We start from the raw sequence: 18,870 nt of genomic DNA on the forward strand, positions 1-18,870 counted from the left end.
ATTGGTGCACGCGCGTGCATTGATGAATTTCTCGACTGAAACTTTTTGGAAGGGTCATTGACTTTATTCTAAGAATTCCCATAAAAGGCCCTTTTAGTGTCTTGAACTAAGTTTAATTTTGATTTAAATTCGCACCGTTAAGCATGTATTAATTAGTTTAACACATGGTTTCCGTGCATAAATGGTTTTAACGCACTCGTGGATGGAATGGAGCACTTGTGCGTTAATGCACTCGTTTCACTCGTGCATTAACACACGCGTGCTCCAATCCATCCACGTCGTGCGTTAAAACCATTTACACACGGGAAACCATGTGTTAATATATATATTATATAACGCAGGATTCTCATGGAAGTTTGGGAAGTACCTTCCTAGGTATGCTCCTCACTGTTGTAGGGGAGATCCGTGTAAGACGCCCAGGGTCGGTAAGAGGCCCCATCGCTTTTTTTACCAAACCAATAATGTTATTTATTTTTTAATGTTCTTGTAAAGCAGAAGCCCTCTTGAAACAACAACTCACGAAACCTGAGGTATCAGGTGCGTCGCAGCGACTTTTGGTAAGCCTGTTTCTGTTTTTGCCCCTTTACTTGCTAGATATATGCATCTTTATCACCCTTATATATCTGAAAAAACAATGGCTATCAAATGCAATCTTTTCTCATCGAAATTGTCACATGTTAGCTTCAGAATAGACCATGTTCTGGTGCGCTGCAAATGTCTCATAAACCATAAATATTGTGGACGTTAAAACACTGTATTTTTTTAAGAGGCCCTCCCTTCGAGGATGATAAAACGCCCCCCGATAAAAAAAACGGCCCCGATGCTAAAACGCCTGCACCTGCGGCAGGCGTGGCATTCTTTTTTCAAGGAGTTTGTTTTTGTTTCTTTTTTCTGTTTCTTTTCTTAGAGGTTATAGGTACAATTTTCGTTGGTCATCAGCGTTTGGTTGTGCTAGTTTTCGCATTGTTCGAGCGCTTTGGAAGTGTTATTGGTTTCGATAACACCGTATTTGCTTAGCTTTTCGAAATAAAAGGCCTTGCAGCTGTGTTCGCAAAGCGTCTTTTACAAGTCGACTTGACTTTTAAAACGCCCGAGGGGGGGGGGGGGGGCGTCTTACCATACCCATAGTGTAAGAGGCCCTTTTGCAACTTTTTCCAAAATGTTAAAGTTTACGGTTTGTGTACCCCCTAGATTCATTTTGAATGCAAATATGTATGGGAAAATGATGCATGCTCACAGCGCATGCACACGTTAGCGCTTAAATATTATCAGTTGTCTAAAAATAGTAACTGAGCTTAAGGGGGGGCCTCCTGCACCACTCTCCCCTATACCTAGGCCTTGATGCGGTTGTTCAGCACCGTTCACTAAACGTACGAGTCATATAAATGTCAGCTAGTCTAACTAACCACGCAATTACAAGCATATTTGCTTTCAGTAATCAACGCTAGAAACATTCGCCTCCGTGAAGTATTATTGAACAGCGATGAGAGCATTCGCTGTTCCATGCACTTAGCGCCAGTTTGGCAGCGCTAACGCCTCTCTCTCTCTCTCTCTCTCTCTCTCTCTCTCTCTCTCTCTCTCTCTCTCTCTCTACATCAGTTGGTTCAAATAGGGGTAGGTATGGTGGTCTATTTAAATCACAAATCTTATAAACGTCCCTCCTATTGCAGGGTTAGGTATACTCTACAACACTACCAGTCAGTTCCCGTATTGCTTGTTCCGCAGCTGCGGGCCCGGTCGGCCCGGGCCGGTGCGCCGCGCTGCCCTCTGTCGGCCGGCGCGGAGGCTGCAGTGTGTGCAGTCGCCGCCGCGCCCTCAGCGGCGGTGCCGTCGCAGCTCCGAGTAGCGCTGGTCTAGCGCCGTTCGGTCGTCGTACAGAGAGGGCGCCTGCAGGATGATGGTGGCGGTGCCGAGCACCACGGCCAGTAGAAACACCCAGAGGAACAGCCGGTCCAGCACCATGGCCATGTACTTCCAGTCCTCGCGCACCTGTCGGCGACGCAACCCAGTCACACCGGCGGGGTTATCGAGACGGGCCGGACGGCCGGGCTGCAGGAGTCGGTGGTGCGTTTCAGCAATGTTTCTAAGACGAGTCCCTCTGAAAACTGTAGACCCCTTGACCCTCTCTAGGTACTGAGGCCTGCGACCGAACACAGAGACATAGGTACAACTATCCCTGGAATACGCAAAGCTTAAATAGATTGATGAATTCAATTGTCTTTTACTATGGAAAGTGAGCCGTCCTCTCACCCACTCGCTCATGTTACATACAGCGGACCCCGGCGCAGTCTGCTGAGCTCGGTACCCACCAGCTGCTGGTCCTCCATGACCCGCGTGTTCTCCGAGATGAAGCTGACACACCAGCTGACCCGGTGCACGTCGGGCGTGCAGGTGGCGCCCGAGAGGCGCGCGCCGACCGGGGGCAGCAGCGCTCCGCCGGCGCACAGCCCGACCGGCCTCAGCGGCCCGACAGCGCCGTGCACCCGGCACCCGGCGGCGACAGACTCGGCCAGACGCCTGCAGGGGTGGGAGGGAGGTCAGCAGCCCGACACCCGGCGCTGACAGACTCGGCCAGACGCCTGCAGGGGTGGGAGGGAGGTCAGCAACCCGGCACCCGGCGCTGACAGACTCGGCCAGACGCCTGCAGGGGTGGGAGGGAGGTCAGCAACCCGACACCCGGCGCTGACAGACTCGGCCAGACGCCTGCAGGGGTGGGAGGGAGGTCAGCAACCCGGCACCCGGCGCTGACAGACTCGGCCAGACGCCTGCAGGGGTGGGAGGGAGGTCAACAGCCCGGCACCCGGCGATAACAGACTCGGCCAGAGCCTGCAGCGGGTGGGAGGGAGGTCAACAGCCCGACACCCGCCGCTGACAGACTCGGCCAGACGCCTGCAGGGGTGGGAGGGAGGTCAGCAACCCGACACCCGGCGGCGACAGACTCGGCCAGACGCCTGCAGCGGGTGGGTGGGAGGTCAGCAGCCCGGCACCCGCCATCAAACAACAAGGAACTCACAGGCAAACGCGTGACTGGAGACCACTGTAACGCAACGGACGAGAACACCTGCTCTCTGACCGATAAGATGGCTGACCCGTGACCAGCGACCTGAAATCCACGCCACATGACCTGCGACCCGTAATTTTCACCTGAGCCGCGTGACCCGTGACCTATGGCCCACGTAACGTAACCTCTGACCCATGATCTGTGACCCGTGACCCCAGTGACCCGTCACAAGTGACCCGTGACCCGTGACCCGTGACCTGTCCAATGCAACCTACCATCTGTAGACTGTTACAAAGTAACCTGCATTACGTAATCGGTGACCTGCATCACATGATCTGGGACCCGTTAATCGTGACCTGTGACCCGTGACCTGTGACCTCTCACCCGTACCTGTCGACTCCGAGAGTGAGCAGCGGTGACCTGGGGCCGAGGCCGGCCGGGGGTCGCCGTTCTGCGCGAAACGACTGGCAGTCCGGTCCCGAACATGACCCATGGGAGCAGCACGGCACGCCTCTGCGACCAACAGAGCGAGCGTCAGTGATATTAACCCTCGCCCCGTTGGGGGGGGGGGGGGCAATTGGGCCCCTGTGGTTTTTCCTGAATAGCAAGAAAACGGCGGCACGCAGCGCCGCCAAATTTTCAGTATCTTCCCGGGCATCAATTTGACACCTTCACACCGAATTTCAAGTCTTAGGTCACCTTAGGTCAGGAGTTATTGAGGTCAAACTGAGGTCATGTTCGAGCAAAAATGAGCAAAAACATGCAATCTTGAAACGCTCACCAAATCTACAGTTACCAAGCTATTTCAAAGTTCTTTATACGGTCTAGTAGACAAAAAGCGGCGCTACAAAACTGCTGTCTCAGATTTGCAAAATTTTGGGTTTTTGACCCCCAAAAATTCAAAAAATTGATTTTTTTAGAAAAACTAAAAAAAATCCAAAACATTTCCGAATATCTAAAAACCGGAATAAATATGATAGTCCCTGTGCTCTTCTATATACATACCAAATTTCAGATCGATATCTCGTCTTTTGGCCAAGTTAAAGCGAAAAAAACTGTTCAAAAATGATGACGTCAAATTTTTGAACTCAATTTTTTAGCGTTTCTAGACAACGTACGGCAAAACAAAGACCACCATTGAACTCCCCGTGACGAGCTGCATCGAGTCGATACCTATTTTATGCAAAAATATCAACTTTGGAATTTGACCTAATTTGACCTGACCTTGACCTGACCTTGACCTGACCTTGACCAAAACGTAACCTAAGCTGGCCCAAAAGTCTGCCTGACCCACATAATCGCATTTGTCATGTAAAATGGACCATAAAACATGTATCACACGACACTTTCATATTGTGACCCTCCAGTGACCTGACCTCTGTGACCTGACCTGGTATCAGTGACCTCAAATAGCAAAATATGTGTTTGAAGAACATTTCCCCATCGATGATTTTCAATGAAATGCATTTTACTCGATTTTACAACGCATTTCTTGAAATGCCTGTAAACGGTGAAAATTCGACCTTTGACCTGACCTGTGACGTCATCGGTTTGACCAAGGTCAATAAAATTGGGTCACAAGGTAGTTCCCTGATAGGGCCATCCAACACCGTTTACCGCTTGTCGCTAGGTTGCGTGTTTCTCGAGATCTTAGGGGGGGGGCCAAATTGGCCCCCCAACGGGGCGCGTTGCTCGGCAGAGCCCAACGGGGCGCGGGTTAACCCTATTAGTGGCAGGCTCCTGGTATACCCCTATTAGTGGCAGGGGGGGGGGCTGTTTACGACCCCCCCTTTTTTATAACAATGTATTCAGCTTATGACATCGTTTCACACGGAAAGATAAGAAGAGAAACAACAGAATAAACTGATCGCCTAGTGACTCCCAGCATCCTACACACTTTTACAATCCTTTTTAGCTAGACCGGTCAAATGCTTCAGCCAACCCTGCCCACTTCTTTTCATGGTCACATAATTTTCCCCTTTTAAGCGCTATGTGTTTTTCCGTGATCATATCCCTTTTCAATATAGTTAATAAAATGTCAACAGAAAGTAGGTATTTACCAGCAATCATCGTTTTGCCTACGATGATGATATGATTAATAGCCAGCAATTCATCATTTCCTAGAATTATCATTTTTAAGTTAAAAAAAGACATGTTTTGAACTAAGCCTACGTTCCTCAGATATGTTTCAACGTCCTTCCAAAATGCTCTGATCAATGGACAAAACCAGAATCTTAAGATATTAAGAATCTAAGATATTAAGATTCTGCTGCTACAGCAGCAGCAGCAGCAGCAGCAGCAGCAGCAGCAGCAGCAGCAGCAGCAACAGCAGCAACAGCAGCAGCAGCAGCAGGAACAGCAGCAGCAGCAGCAGCAGCTTACACCCCAACCACACAGCCAACAGGTACAGCTAGGGGGATCTCAGGGCGAGCCTACAGGATCGTCAAACGGCCGAACGGACGCTGAGGATGAAGCTAGAAACGGCAATCTTGCCAAGCCGCATTTTCCCAACCAACCGACCAGGCAGGCGGGCCCTTTGAGTAGGGAGGCCGAAAGATCGCTCTTGGGTGTGAAACGTAAAATAATGGCGATATATCGTAACCATCGTCCTGGTGACCTTAACCCTCGCACGACCAGGCCATTTCTCATAACACGAACGACCAGGGGGGGTTGTTACGACCCCCCCCCCTGGCGTTTCGAAACGGAAGGTCGTAGAGCTTAGCGGAAAAAACCAACGGATTGCTCTCAACGAGATCTCGCGATTGGTGGTATATTTTTTGGTCCTAGGTCAACATTTGACCTACTTTTGACCGGTCAAAGGTCAAATTTTCGGAAAAATAGACTTTTTTCAACTTTCGGCGGCGATTGCGGCAAAACGGTGGGAGATATCGACTTGAAACCTTCACTATCGTGTTCCTTGATCAATTCTCTATCGTTTGGTATGTATTTCGTTTCCCTAGCTCTAAAAATGGCGCGTTGGGAGCGCCGGAAGTCGGCAAGGTCACAGTCGGCGGCAGAAATTCGAAAAATCAAAATTTAAATTTTTGAAATCTGATTGTATTTTTGGATTTGGGAGGTCCATTTGCTCCCTATAGAAGCTAATATTGCTGCATATTCCCATTGAGGTGACAAGAATTAGCAAAATAGTGGTTCGGGCGCTTTTCAAAAATAGTACCGGACGCTGTTCCTCTTGTGACGTCATAGCTCCGTGACCTGACCTGACCCGGTCAAATTTCTTATACCATATGATAGCCAATACTTGCCCCAACATGCATGGGAAGTTTCATCACGATCCATCAACCGATGTCCGTACCACCGGCAGGAAACCTCGGGCGTTGGCACTCAGTTTGTGAAAATCCGGCCGGAGGCTGTACCTCTTATGACGTCATAACTCCGTGACCTGACATGACCCGATCAATTTTTTTCGGCAAAAGATGCGCAAAGGTTGCCCCAGAGGGTATTGAAAATTTCAGCCCGCTACGACAAGCCGTTTAGCGTGCACTTCGAAAAAACCTCAGGGGGGGGGGGTTGATACAACCCCCCCCCCTAGGCGTTCTAGGGTTAACTACACAGCTGAAGCGAAGGCCGAGCTGAACGCGCTTAAGCAGGACGATAGTGTAATTGTCAAGCCTTCAGACAAATGTAAGGGGCTAGTCATCATGGATAAGACAGAGTATTTGGACAAAGCGCAGGTGATCACAAACACTTATGAAAAGATTGATCGCAACCCCCCACTGCTAAAACAGAGGCTAGCACCAAAAAGGTCATCGCACAAACACTTAAAGATAAGGTGGGTCAAGACATTGTGGACATCCTACGCCCACACCATTCTCGCTGTGCAGAACTATACGGCCTGCCTAAAACTCACAAGACAGGCATTCCCCTGAGACCTATTGTGTCTGCCATAGATGATCCTCTGGATAGGCTATCTTGGCTATTAGAGCAGTTCATTTCCCAGCTTCTTCAGTACGTGCCTGCCCACCTTAGGAGCACTGATGACTTTTTATCTAGGTTGAATGAGGCCTATCCTGCCGGCCTCCCGGAAGGGAGCATAATATTCAGCGTAGACGTAAAGAATCTTTATGGCAACGTGCCTACCGGGGAAGCCATAGACGCAGTCATCGCGCTTATCGAGGAGCACCGGGCAGAATTGAACCTATTTGGACTAGACACCAGTGACATCAGAACGCTGCTACAACACTGTCTCCAGAACAACTATCTTAGGTTTGGGGACTCGTACTTCAAGCAGACCCAGGGCCTGGCTATGGGATCCCGTATCGCTCCAACCCTAGCAGTTGTGTTCATGGGCTCACTCGAGAAACAGTTCTGGAATCACCCTAGGGGTTTGAAGCCGAATACCTACATGCGCTACATAGATGATGTGTTTGCGGTATGGACACGGGGCAGAAAGCTTATCCGAGTACCTAGACTTTCTAAACTCGAAACATGAAACGATCAAGTTCACGATGGAGCGATCTGATGCAAACGGATCTCTCCCTTTCCTTGATGTAGGGGAGACCCGGGAGGTATGGGCCCCCTGGAGGTATGGGCCATCGCAGTTTTGAAGAAGTGTTGCGTATTTTTACACGTTTGACCGTGTAAACTGGTAGCAGCCATTCCGTTATACAACCCATGTGATTTTCACATTCTTCCTCAATCTTCTTTGGCAATAAGCGGTGATAAAGCGTTTTTGCCCTCTTCGAGTAAAATACTCTACTTACAGATAATTCGTGATAAATTTGAACCAGGCTCGTTTTATGATGTCAGACCAATGCTAACATAAAGTTTAAAGCATGCAAATCAAGACTGGATGGACAATTTGAAGCTTTCTTGCAAGATTATGAGCTGAGATGCTACGCAAATTCTGGCGTCCTAACCGGGAGGTTCGGGCCACCCAGCCCCGTTGATCCTAAATCAATAAAAAGATGCTTTCATTAAGTGCCATCTTCAATAAGTTTTATTTTTGTCGCGTATGGTTGAAAATTTAACTTCAAATTTCATTCGAACAGAAAAATATTACTCATTTTATTTCATGGTGCATGATTGAGTTTACCAAAATACATATGTGCCCAAAGTGACCTCCATGAAGTAAGCTGTTGGCCGCTTATGCGGTTCCTGGGCTCTAAGAGAGATCAAGGTAGATACCAGCTACGAGTATTGTTCTCATTGTCGAGAAAAGAATATGAAACATGGCACCGGCCCATACCTCCCGGGCCATGGCCCATACCTCCCGGTGTATTTTGATGGATCGAAAAAGCACATGATTTATTGAAAGTTATCTCGAGACAAAATAGTTGATCCCAGATGCCTAATATCAGGCACACTTTGCAGGCGAAAGGCAATTTCACGTGCACAGAGTGAAAAAACGGGTCTAGCCACTGCCCACTGGAAGAAAATTGCCTTTTCACAAAACCGGCCCATACCTCCCGGGTCTCCCCTACTGATTACAGTAAAGGACAACGGCACGTACACTACACAACTGTACATTAAGCCCAATGCCGCAAAACTTGTCCTTCACTTTCAATCGGCCCATCCTTTCACGACCAAAAAGGCAGTCTTAACAGGACATGTAAAAAGAGCCATTCGGATAAGTTCCGACATCCCAAGTAGGGACAAGAGCCTAGAGGTGATCACGTCCCTATTTAAGCTGAACGGTTATCCAGCTAAGCTCATCAAAAGTGTCATGCTACGGGAATGCTCTCGTGCAAACAGGGGGGTAGCTAGGGTGCAGAGGGACAAAAGGAAGCGCAGGGGAACAGTTTACGTCAAACTACCATTCATAAATGATGAAGTGGCCTCCAAGGTCCAAAAAGTGCTGAAAACATCAGGGTTTCCGATCCTTGCAGCATGGACAAATCAAAACACACTCAAAAGACAGCTAGTGCGGTCAGCTCTCAAAGACCCACCGTGTCCTTCAGGCAGACAGCACTGCCACGCATGTCAAGCTGGGCTGCGGGGAAAGTGTCACACGAAAAACGTAGTGTACGAATTGAAATGTAGTCTGTGCAACAAAACTTACGTAGGAGAAAGCGGTAGGCCAATACGACTGCGATATAACGAACACTTACGAGATGGCACCAACAAGAAACTAGGCACACCAATGGGTGAACATTTCGCGCACGAGCACCCAGACCTGACCCCAACGGACACAACTCTGATAGCACGCATCGTACGCAAATGTAAGGATGAAGCTGACAGGAGGATTGCTGAATCCATCACCATCCGCGATAGGATGCCAGCTATTAAAGGGACCCTCCCACCTTAACATTAGATTTGAGTTGAGATAGCCAAAATGGGGTCCCTGGCTCACAATTACCGGTTTCGGCACTCACAACATCGAGAAATGCCTTAAATCGGAAATATTGAACTTCAAAATTGCAGCATTTTGATTCAGAGGGGCTAATGCTTAGGAATACCCCTCTGAATGTGTGACGTCAGCGCAAATATCTAACGATTTTTAAATGTTTGACTAAAACGTTTTGTAGCACGCGGTGGTATATGCTATTTGCGCGCAACATCTGCCGCAAACGCCGCACTTCTAAAATAAAGTCGCTAGAAACAGCGGAGATCCCAAAAAAGTAAACAAAAGTAAAAGTTTAATATCTTGAAAACCGGTGAATATTTTTCGGTGAAATTTGGTAGATATTCGTTTTCGCTCTTTCTGAACCGAGCGACATCACTTTCATACCAATTCATAAACTTTTTTGAAGGTGGGAGGGTCCCTTTAACGATAACAGCACCTCCTGGCAGCTACTTCCAAAGTAGGTTAGCATTTTTCAAGAGCTCACCACGTTAAAAAGTGATTGTGTAGATCGTTTTCATAGATGCTGTATGCGCCCTAACTTTGTCCAGGGTATGAGTAGTCATAGTATGATAATACGCTCATGTATGCTCATTTACGTATATAATGTTCATTTATGTATAATATGCTCATTTAATTGTTTCGCACAGTGTAAATGTTATATGTGCCCTAACTTTGTCCAGGGTAAGAGTGTAACTTGCTGCCCATTTAATTGATCCGCAAGTATTGTTTCATCTTAAATTCGTATATGCTTAGGCACACACGCACTTTAATCTTGTGTATAGGTTTTTCCCTGTACATATTATGTTTGACTGCTGCGACTTTTAGAATTACCAACCATAAATCTTTTCCCTGAGGACATATCTACTGTTGTGCATGTGTACTGAACAAAAAGTATTTTGACATCTACAATTGTGTCGCCTGCTGGTATCGGTTGACAAAGATCTGTGATCGAATATACCCGAATTTTGCTAATTTGTCATTTTATTCAGATTACATTGAGGATTCGGTCAATTAAATATGCTCATAAAAACCAGAATCTGTGCATTATAGTATCAATACATTGCGTACATCTGTCACATCTATACGATACTGTTATGCCCATTTGGTAAAGTAAACGTTTTGTTGCCACAATTCTCGTTACAATTTTGTATTGTAGTGTTCGATATTTAACCGAAATTAGTCTAAGATTTGCTTCATATACTTTCAACCAGTCAATCTGTCCCATCTCTTGCTCCCAACCCAACTCCCAACTATTTTTACTTCCCTTGTATTTATGATGTAGAAGTGTGTTGTAAATATACTTACTGCCTTTTTTCTGACTAATGATCGCTTGAACATTTGGGTGAATAATAGGATATGCTTCCTTTACTTTGCCTTGTCTGTTTTTCCATTCAACAGGCAGACTATGTACCAGACCTAGATAATCTATTATTGTCCCTTTCAGATCATAAGTAGCTTTTGCTTCCTCAAAGGATATTATTTCTCCATTGTCCCTTAATAGGTCATTGGTGTAAACTATTCCTTTTTGCCTCCATGCTTTTATTTCATAGTTTCTAAATTTTGTATGATTTGAAAACCACACGGAGTGTCGATTAACATCTTCTATGTCCACCATGATGCTCTGATCATATTTTGCCATTGCTCGTACAACATCTGTCCAAAATTTATTGGACATATTTCTTCCCATTTCCAATAATGAATCTGCATTGCGCTCCCAGATAAACTGGAATCGTGCTATTTCTTGCCTAAACAACTTGCACCAGTCATGATTACCCATGATTTCTCTCCTCACCCATGTAACTTTCAGGGCGGTATCGTACGTGTCAACATCTACCATATTACACCCTCCCTTTAAATGATCTCTATAAATACTACTTCTTTTCAACCGATCAACTTTTCCGTTCCAAATGAACTGGAATAATGTCGCTTTCAACTTTTTCATAAACTCCTCTGGCGGACTGGGGAGTGCTGTAAGTATATGTGTCAAAATCGGTAGTAACAACGTCTTGATGATTATGATTTTACCACCCAGCGACAAATTGCGTCTATTCCAGCTGGCAATGATTGCACTAATTCTCGTTAGCTTGCTGCCATAGTTTTCTTCCACTGATTGAGTCTCGTCATTAGCAAAAATGATTCCCAGAACCTGAAGTTTCTTTGTCCATCTTAAAGCCAAATCTGAACAAATTGGCTCTCTTGTTTCTGCATCTTTACCTACCCAAAACGCCTGGGTCTTCTTAATATTAGGTTTTAATCCAGAGTATTTAGCGAACATTCCTAGGTCTTCGAATAAAACCCTACAACTATTCACACTACCATCTAAATAGCACATCACATCGTCCGCGTAAGCAGACATCTTGATTTCCAAATCACCTACTCTGACTCCAGAAATATTTCCGTTTTGTTTAATTCTTTGAAGCAATGCGTTCATTACAATCACAAAAATATATGGGCTAAGAGGGTCTCCTTGTCTACATGATCTTCCTAACTTGATCCGTTTTGATATATGTCCATTATAAACAATCAATGAGGCAGCCTCTGAAGAAAGCGTATTGAACCACCGAATACAAAATGCAGGGAAGTTTAACTTCTTCAACATTATGCGAATGAAGTCTCAGTTAAAGGGACTATCCCACCTTTAACATGGGGTTTGAGTTGAGATAGCCAAGTTTGCGGCGAGGTTCAGAAACCACTATCTATCTAGGTTGCAACCCCCGCGGCCTCTTGGTGTTGAAGAAATTCGTTCCCTTCATTTGAAAATGGGCCTTGTACAAGGCCCTATCTTCAACATGGAGCGACCGTTAGTGTGACGTCACCTCGTTTAGTCATTCTGATTTAAATGGGTTTGTTCGTTGAAAAATCGCTTAAAACTTGGCATGAACTTTGTTGTGGTGCCTACAGAGTAAAAAGAATCAGCTTTATGACAGTAATGTGGCCTGGGGAAGGAGGTAATTTTGGGCTGTGACGTCACATATTTGAAAGTTTGTGTTTGGAATATGGGAAGCCTAAGATGTTTGATGAAAAATAAATGCCAGAACCGTGTTCCTGGTCATCCAATCTATAAAGTCGGGCACAATTTAACTGGTTTTAACAACATTTTAGAAGGTGGGATAGTCCCTTTAACTGAATTAAAGGCATCCTGAATGTCCAAGCTAAGAAATAAAACACTTCTCTCTGTACTATTTAAATGATGAATAAGGTCATATGTAAGTCTAGTGTTGTCACCAATAAATCTACCCTGTATAAAACCCGTTTGTTCATGACCAATAACATCTGGTAAGACCTTCTTTATTCTATTTGCTACTGCAGATGCAACTATCTTATAGCTCGAATTTAGTAACGTTATCGGCCGATATGATTTTATCTCATCTTTAGGCTTCAGAGGTTTTGGAATGAGTGTTACAATTCCCTCAGTAAAAGACGTTGGTAGCCTACCATTTTCATAGCTTTCCATTACCATTCTATGGAAAAAAAAGTTTTAAGTCTTTCCAAAATAGCTTATAAAATTCTGCTGGAAATCCATCTGTTCCCGGCGCCTTATTATTCGACATTCCTTTTAAGGAATCTGTAAGGTCCTGAAGCGTCACCGGTCTATTCAATTCCTTAACCCTATTAGTGGCAGGGGGGGGGGGTTGTTTTTATCCACCCCTCAGGTTTTTCGGGAATATCTCCGAAACCGCTGAAGCTACGATGCTGAAATTTTCTGACTTTTCCTAAAACTAAATTGGGCACATTCCCTGAAAATTTCAAGTTCATAACTTTACCAGGGGCGGCTCCAGAGCACTAGGAATTGGGGGGTCCTATTCGTGAAGCGAGTCATTTGGGCGAAGATCACGATGCTGCACCAGTTTTACGAACAGTGAATGAAAGGTATCATGTGATAACATATACAAAGTTATTGTGCATCCTCTTTTGACACGTATTTGCTATAATAGGCGGATCCAGGCGTCCAAAAAGGGGGGTTATTTTTTACCTCCCAACATAGGTGCCCTGACACCGCCTATGCATGACCAATACAATTTTAGTCGTTCTCTCATGAGAAAATTGTAACATAACAAGACCATTGCCACCCTTTTTAGAAACAGTACCAACAAAAACCTTATTTACTATACTTTTTGTGTACCCCCAATCTCAATGATCTGTATCCGCCTATGATTTTTGAAAATGCATATTTTTAGGATCCATGTGAATTCCTGGTTCATTCTCTATCGATCGGCAAAAGTTGCGTTAAGATTGGTTCAGAAACCTGGCCGTGATAAACAGTCTAAAATGTATCTGCAATTTGCCCGTTTTTACCCCCTCTACCCCCCTATTGACATTTTTTTAATTTTATTTTTTTTAGAAATGTAGATCTCGTTGAGCCAAATCGAATGCCGTTTGAATTTTGAAAATCGGCCGGTTAGATCTCGAGATATCAAGGGGGGGTCGTAAACAGCCCCCCCTGCCACTAATATGGGGTAGCCAGGAGCCTGCCACTAATAGGGTTAAACTGTATTTGTGAGAGCTGTTCCATATGTAGATCATCTACAAATTTCTCCGCCTCTGTGCAATCAATGGGCTGTTCAGTAAATAACTCAGAAAAATGTTGAACTAATATATCCATTATTTCTGTTTGTTTCGTTCTCCGTTCATTATTTGCATCACACAGGCAAGCAATGTTTTTATTAACATAATTTCTTTTTTCTAACCCCAAGAAGTAGTTTGGGGTTAGACACCAGCGACCTCTGGCGCGGACGGTCCGGTCGGCCGCGCTCCGCTGCGGCGTGTCTCGGCCGGCGGCGGACGGAGTGACCGGGAGGCGGCCGGAGCGAGCTCAAGCTGGGACTGTATTAATGGTCATTGCAGTGCTTTAGCATGACCTGGTGACTGTTTTCGTGAGCACGGCTGTGTGGCTTCATCAGTGAGTGCCAGTACAGACTTACCTGAGCAAAGGGAAGTCATGCCGCGACCGGAGGAACGGGACGGTGTTCATGAGGAGCAGGACTCGGACCCGCAGCGATCAATGAGCCGCGGATCATCGGTGAGTGAGCTTGTACGGACTTATGACGGCGGCGCCGGTAAACGAGACCGTTCTGAGTCGGGAGATGCCCCGGTTCCGAAGGGGAAGAGAGGAGCGTTGGATCGTGGCGGTGAGCCGAGTCGTAGTCCGGCGCAGCGGTCTCAGGTATCGCTTAAGGAGCATTTCGACGACGCTCTGGAAAGACTCGAAAACCGTTTGACTGTTTTTGTGTCCAGTGAGTTGCATGAATTTAGAACGACTTTTCAGGCGCAGTTGGACGCTTTTGGTGTAAGGTTGGGAGAACTGGAGAGCCACATCGAAACTAGGGATGAGGTAATAGAAGATCTCCGTGGCCAGCTACGGGATTCCAGGGATGAGATCAGCAGGTTACAAGCAAGAACAGAAGAGGCCGAGATGATCTCCCGGCTTCCCTGCCTGGTGCTGTCGGGCGGTGCCATGGCGGCCCGCAATGCGCCTCCCCCTCCTCCCCGGCCGAGCGCCTCCGCCGGCGGTGGTCCGGCGGACCAGCCGGTCGGCGCCCCGGGTGAGCGGAGTCCCGGGTCGGCCGCCGCGGCACGGGCGGATTCAGCGGCACGGGCCGGGGAGGCGCCTCCTCGGCGGGCGGGACGCGACGCCGGATCGTATGAACGGGAGGACGTCTGCGCTCTCGTGGTGGACGTGCTGAATCGCAGCTTCAGTGGACTGAATGTGTCCGAGAGTGATATAGACAGAGCTCACCGACTGCAAGGGGCGAACAATCGCGTAATAGTGCGTTTTGTCCGTTCGGGCAGAGGGAGTGTTCGCGACCAGGTAATGTGGCGCCGGCTAGAGTTGGCCGGTAAGAATCTGTATGTGAACGAGAGTCTGACTCCTCTTCGCAACAAGATTTATCGCAGTCTGCTAGACGCGAAAAAGGAGAAGAGGATACATACAGTGTTCTCGCGCGGCGGCCATGTTTTCTTTAAGCGGGAGAAGTTCGCAGTGAGTGAGAGGGTCGAGTCTCTGGACAAGGTGCGTCAGCTCGGCTTCTCAGTGCAGGACGACCCGCCACCGCGGAGCGAGTCACGTGACGCTTGGCGCCCTGCACGTGATCGGCGAGGGGCGTCGACCCGCTGAGAACTGATGTAGCGGTAAGCGGCGGCCGGGGCTGGTGGACTTATTTGGCGCGCTGCCAAGACTGTCGATCTGTTGAGTTTTCGAGTGTTTTGCTTTCTTGAAGTGTAGTATCATGATCTAAGCTACTCTGTGGCATGGGAGGCAGAACTTCCTGACCCCCGGACCCCCCCCCCCCACCTCATGTTCTCCCCGCCCCTTCCCGCCGGCCCCACACGCGGAACATTTTTTTGCCGTTTGAAGGGAGATTCATTCTAGTGAGTTGAATGTTTTTCCTTTTATTGGCCAGATATCCCGTTAGACTTTGTGTGTTGCGTTGTGTATATCCATCTGGGGATATTGTGTGAGGGGAATGGTGGGGTGTGTGTGTGTGGGGGGGGGGGGGCTGCTAAACGGAGCGGCGGACATTTAAAGTATTCGTGTGGTAAGAAGATGTGTTTAGTTGGTATGAGGCCATTTCATTGCTGGCAGTAACTGGCTTTTTCTGGTGGCTTTCTTTTCTGAGCTCGTGAAATGACTCTGAAGCCGAAGCCAGCAGTCGTGCTCATGAGTTGGGATGTTATGATTATGTTGAGGTTTTTGGAACATTATTACTGCTCACGTGAGTTAAGATATAGAGACATTGTGCATGTATTGAGAGTATTGATCTCGTACATTTTAAGATTCGAGGGTCGTTTAGCTTGCGATGAGTAAGATCAACAGAAGGTGCATTAGTATTGGGAGCTTGAACGTCCGGGGCATTCGGCAAACAGAAAAGAGACGGGACGTAATTGACTTTTTAAGAAAAAGTAACTATTCGGTAACGTGCTTAATTGATACTCATGTCACAGAAGATTTAATAGATGTTGTGCGTTCCGAATGGGGTAGCGAACTAGTAGCCAGTTACGGAACAAACAACTCTAGAGGCATCATAATATTAATAAATCGCAATGCTGGGGTAAATATTTGCAGTACTCTAGTAGACCCGGGGGGAAATTACGTGATAATAAGTGCTGACTGTGAAAATTTTGGAAAAATTAACTTGATAGCGCTGTATGGTCCTAATGAAGATAATCCCAATTTTTATAGGGAACTTTTCACAAAAATCGAATGTTTGCCAGAGGATCCCTCCGTCTTTGTTGGCGATTGGAACATGGCATTAGATCCGGCAAACGACACTAAACATTACAGGCGAGTGGGAAATCCAACTGCTAGGAAAGTGGTACTAGACAGGGGCGTCGTTTTGTATAGGCCTGGGAGTGCCCGAGCACTACCAATGTTCAGCTGAGCACTACCAATGTGTTGTTGAGCCCTACCAACATTTTTCTTCACTTATTGAGAAAATTGCATTCAAACATGTCATACAAATAAAATGAATGAGGTTCTTATGTATAAAATCAACATGATAGCAAGTAACTTCAATGGTAAGTGGTAACTATTGATGAAAATCTATAGACTTACTCCACAAGTAGATTGAATTTGAATTGGTTGACCAATTCAATCTTCTTGTAGCGTACCTAAGTCCATAAATTTCCATCAATACCTAGGTATCATTTTCACTTTCCACATCATGTCATTACGTAAAGTAATTTCAAGTTATGTGGTACCTACCTACCTACCTTACCTACCAAGTTTCACAATAGTCAGGGGCGTCGTTTTGTATAGGCCTGGTAGGGCCCGAGCCTTACCAATGTTTATTTGGGCCCTACCAATGTTCGCTGAGCCCTACCAATCTTTTGTCACTTATCAGTTGATAAAAAATCAAAATAAACAGATAAGCAAATATTAAATAAGCACATATGCAAGTACATAAATAAGGTTCTAGCCACAGTAGGTGCATGTAGCTGACAATGAGGTTTCACGTGTCTAGGACTCCGGTCCTTAATGGATTTTAAGAGGCTCGAAAACGCAATTGGTTATAGAGGTCCATAACTGCCTCTGAGTCCCGCATACCACGCGACCGCCCCTAATAGACCCCGATCCGTCTCCACACCAGCCGCTGGAGGCCCTACACCGACTTCGGAAGGTGCCGCGGTGCTCCAGAATAGGCCATAGGTGTATTGATTTGAGTGGGTGATGCAGCCTGATTCCCCAGGGTTCAACGCCAGGTCATTACCGCATCAGACCCCGAAAACTGAAGCTCGTAACTACGAGGGGCGTTCAAAAAGTTTTGGGCCGAACAATGCAAAGGAGTTGGAATTTTGGCCTGCAAGGCGGTGTGTTAAATGATGTGTTATTGGGATGTCCACTTACGCAAATTAAGTAAGTGGCCATTAATTAAGTCTCTTCTGTGATTGATTCGGGCTTCTATTCGTAGCATAGTTCGCCATTTCGGATAGGATGGGCGACGCCCAGAAGAGAGCAGTGATTCGTTTCATAGTTAGTGCAGAAAAGGCACCAAGCGTTAACCCTCGCCCTGGGCATTTTTCATAACACGGCCTGGCAGGGGGAGGGGTCGATGCGACCCCCCTCCGCTCGTCAACTTTCCAAAACAGGGGCACACAATTGATGATGTGCGTCCATTCGATAAACATCGAGGAGAGGCTATAGGGAAGCTGACGTAAAGTGTGCACCTGATCCGCGACCACGCACCTGCGTACATGGGCGGGATGACGAACAGTGAAGCGATGAGCTTCGAGTTGTTGTCGCATCCACTTTTTTCTCTCCGAACCTTGCACACTCTGGTTATTGGTTGCCACCTCTTCCCCAACATAAGAAAATTAGCAGCGGCAACCTCGCTAACAGCAGGGAGACGAAATCAGCCGTCTTGGACGTGCAGGATGGGTCCAAAACCCACTTGGTTATGGAGGCCTTGAGGGCTCTCGCGAAGCGCTGCGCGAAATGTGTTTGTCTTAACGGTGTTTATTTGAATAAATGAACTTTTTGGTCTAATGAGTCGATGCTGTATCTCTCTGCTCCTTCATGGTCGGGCCCGTAGCTTTCTGAACGCCCCTCGTACTGTCATCCTTTTATTTTGGCAAGCAGGTCTTTCTAACTATCGTTGTGTTTCCAGTCCTCGTTAGTTGTCGAGCCCTTCAATTGGCGTGGGTCTTCAAAACCGTTCCTGGCCCCGCAGCCGTCTTTTTTAGTCGGCTTGGGCCCTCAAAGTTGTTCCTGTCCCCTTTCAGCACAGCCGTCCTTTTAAAGGAAATAGTTCACTTTTTAACATGGGTTTTGAACTGGAATAGCAGTTCCGTAGCTTGGGCTGAGACGAGCATAAATCAGGAGCTTTTACAGCCCAACGATCACCCTAGGCAAAGATATTCTATTTCTCGTCCCGAAAAAGGTGTCTTGCGTTGAGGATGTGTGCCTTGCATATATTTCCATCCAGTATGAAAAGAGCATGGGTCCCGAAAATTCTTCAGAAACTAGAGAAATTATCTACGAGAACTCTAGAGAAATTCTCGTACTGATCAATTAGGACATTCAGGGGAACATTATCAGATCGAGCAGATCGCCCAAATGCCGGTGGCT

This window comes from Amphibalanus amphitrite, unplaced genomic scaffold, assembly GCF_019059575.1.
Source record: "Amphibalanus amphitrite isolate SeventyFive unplaced genomic scaffold, NRLGWU_Aamphi_draft 000151F_arrow, whole genome shotgun sequence".
Classification (NCBI taxonomy): Eukaryota; Metazoa; Arthropoda; class Thecostraca; order Balanomorpha; family Balanidae; genus Amphibalanus; species Amphibalanus amphitrite.